General features: G+C 39.3%; 1 protein-coding gene across 6 annotated transcripts in view; it reads left to right on the plus strand.

Moving 5' to 3' along the window:
• The window catches only part of LOC131684969 (high affinity copper uptake protein 1), a 146,588-nt gene that overhangs the window by 46,487 nt on the left and 87,748 nt on the right, over positions 1-12,353 (plus strand). For 2 of the 6 annotated variants that reach the window (XM_058968272.1, XM_058968271.1), the window contains exon 1: positions 2,663-2,892. The exons of the other annotated variants lie outside the window; for them this stretch is intronic. The gene's annotated coding sequence lies outside the window, so the exon portion shown is untranslated. Of the gene's footprint in view, positions 1-2,662; positions 2,893-12,353 lie in introns of those variants that run through there. 6 annotated transcript variants of the gene reach the window in all.

Here is a 12,353-nt window from a genome sequence, read left to right on the forward strand (position 1 = left end):
ATTCTTTTATAAAATTTCTTAATACTTAACGCTTTCACGCCTATGTTGTTTATAAACAACATAGTTTTCAAACAGTTATAGCTTTTGGTTTGGACAAGATTTGCTCACAAAACTAATATTTGGGACTGTTAACGTTCAGTGGAGCACTAACTGTTATATTTATTTTGCGTAGAACTGAAGTGATTGGGTTTTGCTTGCCCAGTGCTGCCAGAAACAATTTCAGTTAACGTTGAAACATGAAACTTTAAAATACCTTCACTATCTTTCGATTTTATTGAAAACCGCATAGAATCTATCAATGTAGACTGTGTTCGTTTACATTTTCCATCCAATGAAAGGGTTAACGCTTTTTAAGGTTAAATATGCTCAAACGAGCAAAACCAGTGAACTCCACTACACCGATGCATTTTAATGCGACGAATGTCTCGCAGGCTGACGATTTCTGGCCGGTATCAACGCTTATCCTTGGCTGTGGCAACTTCCCTCCGGTGGAGCATGCTGCTCCTGTTCTGCTGCTATCGACGACAGGTAAACGAATGATGAGAATAATCGCCGTATGGTTTAACGTTGTAAAAAAGACGGGGCTAACAATGCAATGAAATACTAGCGTGCACGGGTCCAATATTACTGGCAAATTATGGCACAGATAATAAATGACTTCTGAAAATCATTTTTTTCTGTTTTTATGTAAGGTCTACAATTCTACATACTTAGAAATGTAATAGAAGATCCATTAACATGTTTCTGACTGATTAGTGCAAACATTGTATAATACGTATAATTCAGTACAACGAAAGTTACTAACCTTCAAAAACTCTACCTTCTGTTTCTTCCGAAATTTTGATAAGGGAAACCTATTTTGAAACGTTAGTCGTCACTACAAAAACAGAGTGAACGCATAAATGTGTTACACACTGTATATTCTTACATAGCGTATCTATCAATACAACCGGTGGTCCATGAAACAACATTCGGTTATACGGTATTCAACCAAACGACCCTACACCTCACTCTGCCTAAAACTAACTCATATCCAATTACTGACGATGCAAATTTTGGCCACAAATTTTCCCATAGTGCAGTGACTGCGTGTTATTTATTATCTTACGAGTTTCGATTTTGTTTGAATTAACCCTCAAAAAGGCAAGGCGTCTCAGAGGCCCGGCTAGTTACAGTTATCTAATTTCAATGAACTAGCAATTCGAAGCACAAATGTTCGAATGTTTTCGGGCTTTCGATTCTCTCACTGATGAAACGAAAAAAAAGAGTCTTTTGATTTCATTGGGTCTTAGGAGCGATATTTTTTGAAGTCACAATTTTAGCTTGCCTTTTTGAGGGTTAAAGAATGCATGTTTGTTATCTCAGACTTTTCTACAGCTTATTTCGTGACTTCTATTCACTCAATCAAAATTAATTTCTTCGAATTTGAAAAATTGAAGGTACACGTTTAAACAAAGTTGTAATACATTATAAATTATCTCAATAACTCATTCTCCACTGCAAATATAGTCTGAGAATTTTTTGGTAACATACCAGTGAAAATCACTTGTGCCATTACCAATTGTTTTATAAAACTGTTAACAAGTTGTTCATGTTCCATAATCCTTAACCCCATTACTAGTTTCATGTTTCCAAACCCTAGAGACCGAAATGAAACACGAACTGATCTTGGTATTCTTCTCAAATGGCTTGACGCCCCAGCACAGTTCGATCGGCCACGGTCCATTTGTGTACCCACTCTGATGCTTCGAACGTGCTACAGTGCCGCTAGGAAGTATTTGTCAACTGGGAAAATGTGTAAAACGCCAATCCATAAAACGCATCCCTAATAAACATCTTATGATTCAAGAGCCTAACGACCGATTCAGGGTATCATCCAAACAATATGTGGAATCGTAGAACTATATGGGTTAAAGTACGTGTATATTTTTTTTATTAGGGATTAAATCGTTTCGGTTAATATGCCTTAAATTTATTTGAAAAGGTATTAATACTGTTTATGTTTACCAAATCAAGAAAAACTCGATTTATAGTGAAATGATCACAAATCACTGCATTCAATTGATCGATTTAGCCGGAATACTAGGCACCAAGATAAATACTGTTTATTGCAACTATTTTCAAAGACTCCTGGGCATAGATGGTTGCTGTCGAACACGAGAATATAAATTGTCCAATAACGTCTAATAAGGTTAAGGCCTGTCGTCAAAATCAAACAACTTCTATGAAAATTATCTCCAATAAACTATTCTCGGAAGTTTGACGTGTTTTAAGGATCATTACTTGCTAGAAAGGAAGATTGAAAGGGTTTTTCCAATGTTAAAACTTAATAATTAGAAGAATTTCATACATTTTTACAAAATCAGTGAGGTAAGAACTCTGTAAGACTCCACTGTATTCGTCAAACAACTTTTTGGGTATTAAAAACCTCAACATTCTCTTAATCTGTCCATAAAACTAGTTTTTGATGAAATGCATTGAACAAATGTAACTCAGAAGAAGCGCTGACAAATGTTAGATATTTCTTTACTCAAGAGCGGACAAAGCTTTTTCAACGGTATTGTGTACTCTGCGCAATGAACATAATGTTGAGTAGATGTGATACATATTCTTCTATCACCACCACTACGTAGCGATGGACGCCAGCGAACTTTCAGTCTGTTATTTGTTATCGGTACTGGCGGTTGCATTTCTGCCGGAACACAAGGTCAAGTGCAAAAGAAAACGCACATGAAAATCGGTTGCCCTGCAGGACACTAAGTTCAGCTGATTGCTGTTTACTTTGTTGAAACACGCAAAAGTTTATGTGAAAAGTGGAAGTGAAAATTGTACACTCTGATGGTTTGAATGATTTGTTCTGATAGTGGATTAACAAGCGTGTGTTTGGAATATGTAAGTTCAAATTGAAAATTTCAATCGTACAAGTGACGATGTGCTCTGATTTACGCTTTAACTGTAGCAATCTAGAAACAGTCCGTCATGCCTATCGTCGTATCAACAGAAGGCAGAAGAACAAATGAACATATCATGATGTGTTTACCTTTTCATCGAATTGGAATGCCCTACGGTGGCGTGTGAGTGTAGTAATCATCGTTGGAGTTGAACTTCCGTGATTATTCTGCTGCAAATAAATACAACTTCTGAAAATGTTGCAACTGATATCTGATGTTTGCAGCATTCAATTATAATTCAGGCACCTGTACCTAACGTGTTGTATTTATTAAATAAACAATTTTCCACGCCAAAGTAATTAATATTTTTTCGATGTTGAAACAGATGAGCTACAGATGGAAGCTGCTCATCACATATAATTCATTTCATTTTCACGAAAAACCAATTTAAAACATTTGCTAGGTATTAGTCTGTCGGTTCAGAAAACCAATTCGATCAATTGACCAGTTTTACGAAAGTTTCTGATCTTCCGGAAGGCCATTGCGAAATGCGATACTGTCCATGTCCGAGTTAGTTAATTAATTGAACGGATGATTCGGGTCTTGCGGAAGGTTGTTACGAAGCAGCTAGGGTCTCTGTTCCAATCAAAAAAAAATTATACTATTATAGTTGTGTAATGGATGTTCCGAATCTTTCGGAATACCCTGATGCAGCATCTAATTTTTAATCGACTGGGTTCCTGTTACTATGTTGTAAGAGACAACTGAAAACAGGAGTGTCTAAGTCTAGGTGTACCTCCGTGCAGAGGACTGAATGTCTGGCGCAAATAAAATATGCAAGCGAACTGAATATCATTGGTTTGCTATAGCTGTGTCAAGCGCATCTCTGATACAGTGGAAGTCTGATTTCTTCGCAAATTAGGGGATTGACCATGACCCTAATACCCTTGCAGAGTTCGCTATTGGTGACTACAAAACAATGGTTAGAGTAGCAGAAATTATTCTTCAGCATTAACGTACAGCAACTATGAATCTATTCCACCTTATGCAAGAAGGGAATACTTCCACAACTTTGGTTCAAGAGCCGTATTTCCATAACGGATACTTCTATGTTGGAGTGTTACTTAACCCCGTCTTCGTCGCCAAAATGGCATGGTAATTCTACGTGGAATACCTCGTGCATGCATACTTGCGACAAGTGCTATTGATGCGTTTCTCATATTTGACCTCACAACTCGCGATATTTGTACTATCACAGTCTCCTCATTATTGGTTCTGATGCTATCACCCACAACACAGGGATGTTATGCACCTCAGAGCAAATAAAGAGAAGAATAACAAACGCTCTTTGCGCTTTTCATGCGAACCACCGTTCTTCTCTTTCACAATAAACCTCTTCACTCCGATGAGTGTTGCTCCCACACGTGTATTCTACTCCATGGCTGCACGCCACAAAGAGTAGAAATAAAGAGGCTCTTTAGTGTGTATCTTGGTCCCACGCGCACGTAAGTAGAGAAGGCAACCAAAAAACATTTTTAAAACGTTCTTCCGATTAAACTTTATCTGAATTGTAGTTTGATTCGCCTTCTTACCTGCTTTCCAGTGAAGGAAGGCACAAAAAAGTGGGTCTTCAAGGTGACTCTTTGAACGAAATTGTGCAGCTCTTGGTGTACAGATCTTACTCTTTTTCGTTTTCAAGTTTCTCTTTGTGCGGTCGTTCTGCACATCGCAGTGTTTTTGTGCTGCTCTATTTTTAATCGGTGTATTTCGCTCTTTGTGGCTCATTGTGTGAGCAAATAACAAGCCTGAATGTCCATCACATTTGTAATACCTAAGTAACACGAATCTGAATATACTCAATGTAGTAAATCGCCCAAGCTTTGCCTGATCTGGCACGGAAGAGGAGTTAGATGTAACCCTCTGCTCCGACAGTATTATGCATGAGTTAGCAAACTCACTCTTAGTAGCAGCATACCGAGAGGCTCGTTCGCTTCGATTAATACGTGCTTCTAGAGGAACTTGGTGGAATGTCGAATTTGCTCTGTTATGTAGTTGAGCTTGGAATCGCAGAAACAAGGACTGACATTTAAGTCGACTTACAAAGCTTGCAGAAATACTCTTCGATCCTCTGTGCGAAGTGTTTGGCAAAGCCTTTGCACAAATATCTTAAGGCTCAACGTAGTTAGGCCATTACAAATATTTTTTAAAAATTATGTCACCCCCCCCCTTCAAAATCGCTGAAAAAATCAGGGGGCAAATAATTTTTTTTTAAATAATCAAAATTCAAAAAAATTTCACGTTTTATATAACAACAATAACTTCCATAGAGTTTTGCTTTTCGTAACTGAAAACTTTTATGGTAGTTTTAGAAATTACCATCCCATCATCAAATGAAACGTTTGCTGGTCGCGGAAGGAAGGACCCATCTGTGTATTATCAAACAAACATCTCATGGGAAGGCTAATAGAGACCGACTTCTGAATCGATTCCATTTTAAACGCCACAGTCGATAGAGACATAATCGATCGTTGCATTCGAAAATAATTTCGATAAAGAAACAACCTGAATTCAAATCAGACTCCTGGAGATTTATATGTGGTTCAATATTCAATATACATGAGCTTTAGCGAAAGGTTTTTGACATTTAAAGATTTCATATGGGATCGTAGTATTCATACCGTATTTCCGCAGCCATATGTGCGATTCTTATGAACTTGATCAGATCAAAATCTGCTACCAAACCTTCCATTTAAGGCTAAGCTTGTGAAAATCGAATAAGCCGTTTTCCAAGAAGCCGAAGAGACATTAATTCTGAAATATTCCAAGAACCAGAAACATGCGAAATTTTCGAGATAGACGCTGGAATCAAAAGAACTTTGTCTGGTCATCAGCGATCAAGAATGCTCTAGCAAAGCTAAATATAGATCTTACAAATAATGGTATCATCGGCACTTACCGCAGGAAGAACCGGGAATCCATTATCGATGTCAATTTTTGTAGCCTTGGAGTAACCGGAAAGATGGACTGAAAAGTGTGCGAGGATATATCCACAGCGACCACCAAGCGATCTGGTACAGCATTGATAACAGGACTATGAACTACACATGAATATGAATATGTGGGAGATATATAAAGGAGTGAAGATGGAAAACAGCGATTTTTCACATGAACGTGTCCGTCGAAGAACTTGAATTTGAGGGTATCCTCTTCAACCTAAATGCGAACGAGTTCACGGCACTACTAACAAAGGCGTGTAATGCGACCATACCAAGAGATGGGAAACTGAGAAACGGTCGCCGGGTGCAATACAACGATTATCGATTTACGTATAAGTTGCCTCCGAGCTTGGAGAAGAAGTCGGAGATCACTTCGGTTTCTCATCTCGCTCAGTTCAGAAGCTAGAAATCGCTCCGCTGCAATAGCAGGGCAAGTAATCAAATTTACCCGCGCGACGCTTGGCAAAAATTGATTCCTTCTGCCTAGTGTGTGATACGTGAACAAACAATGAGTGACAATGCCAAGCAAAAGTATATCACGATGCGGGCAAACTGTGTTCCTGTTGACTACATGAAATATCCGGTAATACCATCAATTCATGAAGGGGAGCAAATGTTGAAGGTGAACTTGAAGTTCAACGTAGCTTGCGGTACTTTATGCGGTGCAATTCCACCATTTACGTCATGCGGTACTAAATATGTTAAAAAATATTAGTCAAGCAGAATCATTCGCTTCCCAGAACAACATGAAACACGTCATCGAATGTAATGACATTTTATACAGTATCCCAACGTATATAGATGTTGACAGTATTGAAATAAAGATACATGACCTGGCACCACGTACTAGTTCCTTCGCTATCAAATAAATCCTGTCAAAATACGGAGAGGTGAATAGTGTTAAGGAAGATAGTTGGAGGAACTTCTTCCCAAGACTCCGCAACGGAGTTCGTGTGGTGAGAATGCGACCGACAAACCTATTCCCTCTTACTTGACTTTCACATGCAAATCACCTCATGGTGTTGAATATTCTCAACGAACACTAGTCACGCACCCAGGACAGATTCCTACCTGTCAATATTGTGATCATCCGCTACACCACGGGAAACCTTGCGCAGAGACTGCTAAAGAAATTCCACCTGATACGACCAAAGCCGGTATACAATCATCGTATGTTAAACCACAACCAGTTGGTAAACCAACGACTGCAGACCGGACCAGCTCAACAACTATCGGCCCCAGTACCACTAAACCAACTGCCATTACCAACATCGAAGTAACAACGATTACAGCAAATGTTGTGCTCAGTTGTGCTAACGCATTGAGCCGTGTCAAATATATTTAAAATTAAAAAGAAGTCAGAAAGCTCGAGGGAAGCGAGCTGCAAGAACCGCTCTCAACAAAGCAGTCAAGCTGTACAAGAAAGCCTTGCCACAAAGCCAACGCGAATTTCCTTAGGAGAGACCTACAAAGTTGGCATAACAAAGATAAAAGGCTCAGCTGCACCACCTGAAAGGTGCCCGGAAAAGATGGAGGTCACCATCGAAAGGTTTTCCCCACAACATGAATCTATTTTCGCCGTACAGTGAGGAGGATGATCACAAAGATGAAGATCGATTTACCAACAAACAGCTTATCGAGATGGCGAAAGCCATAAAAGTGGAGCGATACATGAGAGTCCGGATATGTTCAAAACGATCCGATAATTGGAAGCGACAAAAGCTGATGTTGCTTCCGATGCCGGGACAACATGGAAATCTTTCAGCGTAGTTAATATATCCCTGGTAATGTTAGAGAGATTAAGTAATCCTGAACAAGCTAACGAAGTACGCGGACCGTGAGAACGGCATCTCATGTAATTCGGCTTCCTTATAGGCAGGTCTACAGTGAAATCCATCCAAACGGTTGTGGGGACTGTGGAGACAACAGAGATAAGGATATCGTTTTGGCGTGGTGGTTCCCTTAGGCGTGAAGAATGCTTCAATAGTACTAGCTGGGAAGCAATCGCCCATTCGCTGTACAGCATGAGTAACTCTGCAGGATATTATAGTGCTACTTTCAGTACCGAACACTGATCTACGAGACAGACAAGGGGGAATCACAACTACAACTGCCGTTCCTCGACTCGACGCTGTGGAACGCAGTGTACAATGGAGTATTGAAGCTGAACCTTCCCAGAGACATAACGATTTTCGGCTTCACGGATGATGTGGTGTTCCAAGTAATCGGACAATCGCTAGAAGAGGAGACACTCGACACGGAGACGATTGCCCATCGTAAAACAGAGTTGGTGATGACTAGCAGCCGAAAGACAGCGCGGTCGGAAAATATATCATCGACTTGAACTTTTAAAGTCACGACGATTATGTTAAGGGGGAGGCTGTGAGAGCAACCACAGCTTTGCTTGAGGCGCCAGTGTACTGGGCACCACGAACCAGCGGAAATCGCTGGACCGAAGCATGTGGGCAGACTAGTTTCACCGTCAGGAACAAGATCGAGTAGGTCGAGTGAAGCACCAGCGGTGGGTCGTCGAGTTTTCAACGAACCGGAACCAGAAGCTACGCTCCATCCGGTATCGCCGAATTGTCCTCGCCAAGTACTGGTTGGCCCTTTGAGTAGGATTTATGGACTATGCGAGTAGATTGCGACAAAACTGGGAGCTAAATGACTCGCGCAACAGGCATCGGTATCGGGAGAACTTCCGACGAGGAATTGAGATGGCTCGCGAAAACAGGAACTAAATGGTTCACAGAAACGGGAGCCAAATGGCTAACGGAAGTTCACCACTGCGATTAGCCGGATATGTGTTCGGAGCTAAACCGCTCTAATGTATCATTTTGTCTTAAGACTGAATCAGCCTCCCCACGATATAACGCTTCGATGCAGTCTCGTGGAACAAAAGGAAGGAAGAAAAGTGAGGACTGTTAGTAGTGGTTAGGCACAAAAGTGAGTCCCACCTAGGGTCAATGCAGTTTTGAAGCTATTTAAGCATACTATAAAACATACAGACGTTTTCAGATATCGACGAACTGAATCTAGTGGTATATGACGGGTGTAGCTTAAAAAGTCGAGTTTCAGAGTGATTGCACAGTCTTCCTTATATGAAAAAGGCAAAAAATGAACTGATGATTGCTATACATTTCATAAATCCGTACGACTATCAAATGAGTTTCTCTGATGTGGCTACCTACTGCGCAACAAGATGGAGAAACATGCAAAGATTTCGAAGTTGTACACGGAACCGAGCCGAATTACTATCATGTACCAAGCAAACAAATCTACAAGTCTTCAAGCACAAGCGATAAACCAAAGCTGATGTTTCCACTAGAGTTCGAAAAAGTATAGTATGCACAGGATGTACGTTCGCCAGGCTACTGTATACGAAATACGCAATAGAAAAAAATATCAGAGAAAACCATATCTGAGATGAATAATTACATTGACGCACACTTTACCTTTGGATTCATTCCAGAATGTTTTCCAAAGGTGAAATGTTGCAATCCTGTTTCTGTACATTGTTATCGAGCATGTTCACCTTTGACCGATTTTCATGCCTTGTGTGTACAGTCGGTCCATGTGCCGCCACAACGGAACGAAACCTATTCAAGCAACCAAAAGTTAATACCTTAATGTACTCTTAAATGTTTACATTAAGTTCTTAGAGAACTTTCATGCTTTTATTGGGATTTTAGAAATTGCACTGTTCGGAAAATTATTTAAAACGAAAACATTAGCAAAAAAAAAATTGTGTTTATTAAAATAAATATTTATTTTTTGTTTGTCCCCCCCCCCTTCAAATAAAAATTTGTACTTGGACATAATTTTTAAAAAAGATTTGTAATGGCCTTAGGTTATTTAATCTACAGGCTGTAGATAAAATAACATTCGGAATCGAGTGATTTTCCTCTCAATTCTATTCGAACTGCTAACGGTACATACTCGTATGACGAAGATGACGTACTCAATTGTCTATACGACAAGCACTTTTCTTCTGTACGGAACCATCAGCCACCTCAGAGTTCTTTTCATGTAGTGGTGAATCTTGGACATTTACTCGTAGAATTGTGACAACCTAATTAATCAAATGAGCGCTTACAATTTTACTACATATAAATGATGGGAATATTCCTGTTTTACTACGACTAGGATATGAATACTTCAACCATATTCTGTTTTTGATCTTAGTACTAGCTGAAAGTGTACAGAGAATCAATAGATGATAATGCCTGGGAGTAAAAATCATCCTTCAATGCAAAACTTCTGGTGACCCCAATTTGTTTATTGATCTATGCCGGCGCCGGACAGGCCTGAGCCTAAATTGCAGAAGGAAAGTGAAGGAATGTTAGTCCGAATCTTGTTTTTGCTAGAGGTCGTATATACTAATACATTTTCCACAAGTGTTACGGGAGCAGGGATGAAGATTCGATTCAAAATTGTACTGGAGCTCGTGCACGGGTGGTTCGAAATTTCAGAAGTTTCTAGGCGCCCGGCTACCAGGAGACTTGTTAGGTACCTAAAAATACGTTTAATGTCAACCGAAGTCCCTCAAGGAAGTCACTTAATGCTTCTAATATTCGTTTTATTCATAAACGACCACTGCACTCGTATCAAAACTGGAAAACTCTTATACGCCGATTATTCAAAGATTTTGCGATCTATTGCTTTTGGCAGTCTTCCTCAGGGATGCGAACGGTACCGGTAAACTACATTTTTTCCGGTACATTTACATTGGCACATTCCGTACTACAGCGACGCATCACTACTTTTGTTTTGCTGCTGTACTCCGACTGCTCGGTGAGAGTGTAGCGTAGTAAAGTTTGTTCTCTCGCTTTGTACACTTTTCTCTGTATAGTCAAAGGGAGAGGCCCGCACACGAATGCGTTGATGCCGGTCGTGGCGTAAATGAACCGCATTCATTGTCGTCGTTTATGATTAAACATACCAAATAGATTAAAAATAGTAAGAAGTGTAAAATAAAGAGAGGGAAACTGTACCGCTCGCATCGGGTGGCTGTACTTGAGGCAGTATTTTTTGTCATATTACTGCTTTGCTTACAGGCTGCCGTACAGCACTGGGCGTCCTGCACTAGCGAACGACAGCAGCGTCGTATGAGAAAGGAGAATGCAGGCAGAAAAATTACAGCCGTAGAAAAAGTAGGCATTTTGCATCCCCTAAATGAACGTCGCACACAATGTTCGTTCTGGTTCTGTGCTCATATTAAACCAACACTACGTGTATGAACTCAAACATGCTATTTTGTTTCAAAACACGCGCACGTGTTCGCCTGCACAACCGAACTCCATGTACGTACACGGTGTGCGTACATATAGTTTCGTTAAGCCAATGTTCTCTTTCTCATTCTCATCATCACTAGCGATGACTCTTTTTGACTTGTGCGAATCGTTCTCGTGTACGCACCCGCTGTACGTACACGGATGTTTGATGTTTGGCGAACCTATTCATCGAAACGAAGCATGTTTGAGGTTGAACGCATGCTCAAAATTTCGTACACAGGTACAAACCTGTCGATGTTCATGGGAAATCTAGCTTCCGAACTTGATTGTACTGCATTCTTGATGATAGGTGGTTTTTCAGGATTTTTTTGAACATGAAAACATCAAGAGTAACAAATAACACGGTACTACAGCGATTTTGTACTTTTCAAGATACCTAGTATAGGTTGTAGATGGCATCAAATGCAACACAAAACAATGTATGAAAAAAGTTTGTATACCCTCAAAATCTTGATTCATAGCAAAAAAAAACGATTTTTCGAAATTTTCGGCACTTAAAAACTTTTTGCGTAATCATTTATCAACCGATTTTAATTTTTTTTTGAGTGTTTTTGAAAGAAGAAGAAATTTCCTTTCTAACGGTATGCTATGTTATGTTCTTTTACTAAAAGTACTATGCGGTTCTGGGACAACAATATGAAAGTCATCATTATTTTGCTATTTTTTCATTAAAATATAAAAATCACTCAGCATTTTTTTTAGGAAATGCTTTTCTTTTATTAAAAATTTAAGGAGAGCATTTAATTCCGCATCCAATGACCTATTATTGATCAAAATCGGTTGAAAAATGGCTGAGTTATTAATTTTTTTCCAAATTAGAAATCTGCTCGCATGAGCTAAGGGGTTAGTGAGGTATTGTCTTACACTATAAGATGCTATAATTATTTCATCCGTTATTTTATCCAATTTCATGTTCAAAGTTCACCCACATACTTTTGAATGTATACGTAATCGTGCAAAAAAATCGTTCTTTTGAAAATTTTATATAAGACCGTCCCCTTAAAAGTTCATGCAAGCAAGTTTCTAATTTGGAAACAAATTAATAACTCTACCGTTTTTCAACCGATTATGATCATTAATAGGTCCTTGGATACGGAATTAAATGTTCTCCTTGAATTGTTATTAAAACAAAAACGCTTTCTAATAAAAATATTGAGCAATTTTCATATTTT

This window comes from Topomyia yanbarensis, chromosome 2 (assembly GCF_030247195.1).
Source record: "Topomyia yanbarensis strain Yona2022 chromosome 2, ASM3024719v1, whole genome shotgun sequence".
NCBI lineage: Eukaryota > Metazoa > Arthropoda > Insecta > Diptera > Culicidae > Topomyia > Topomyia yanbarensis.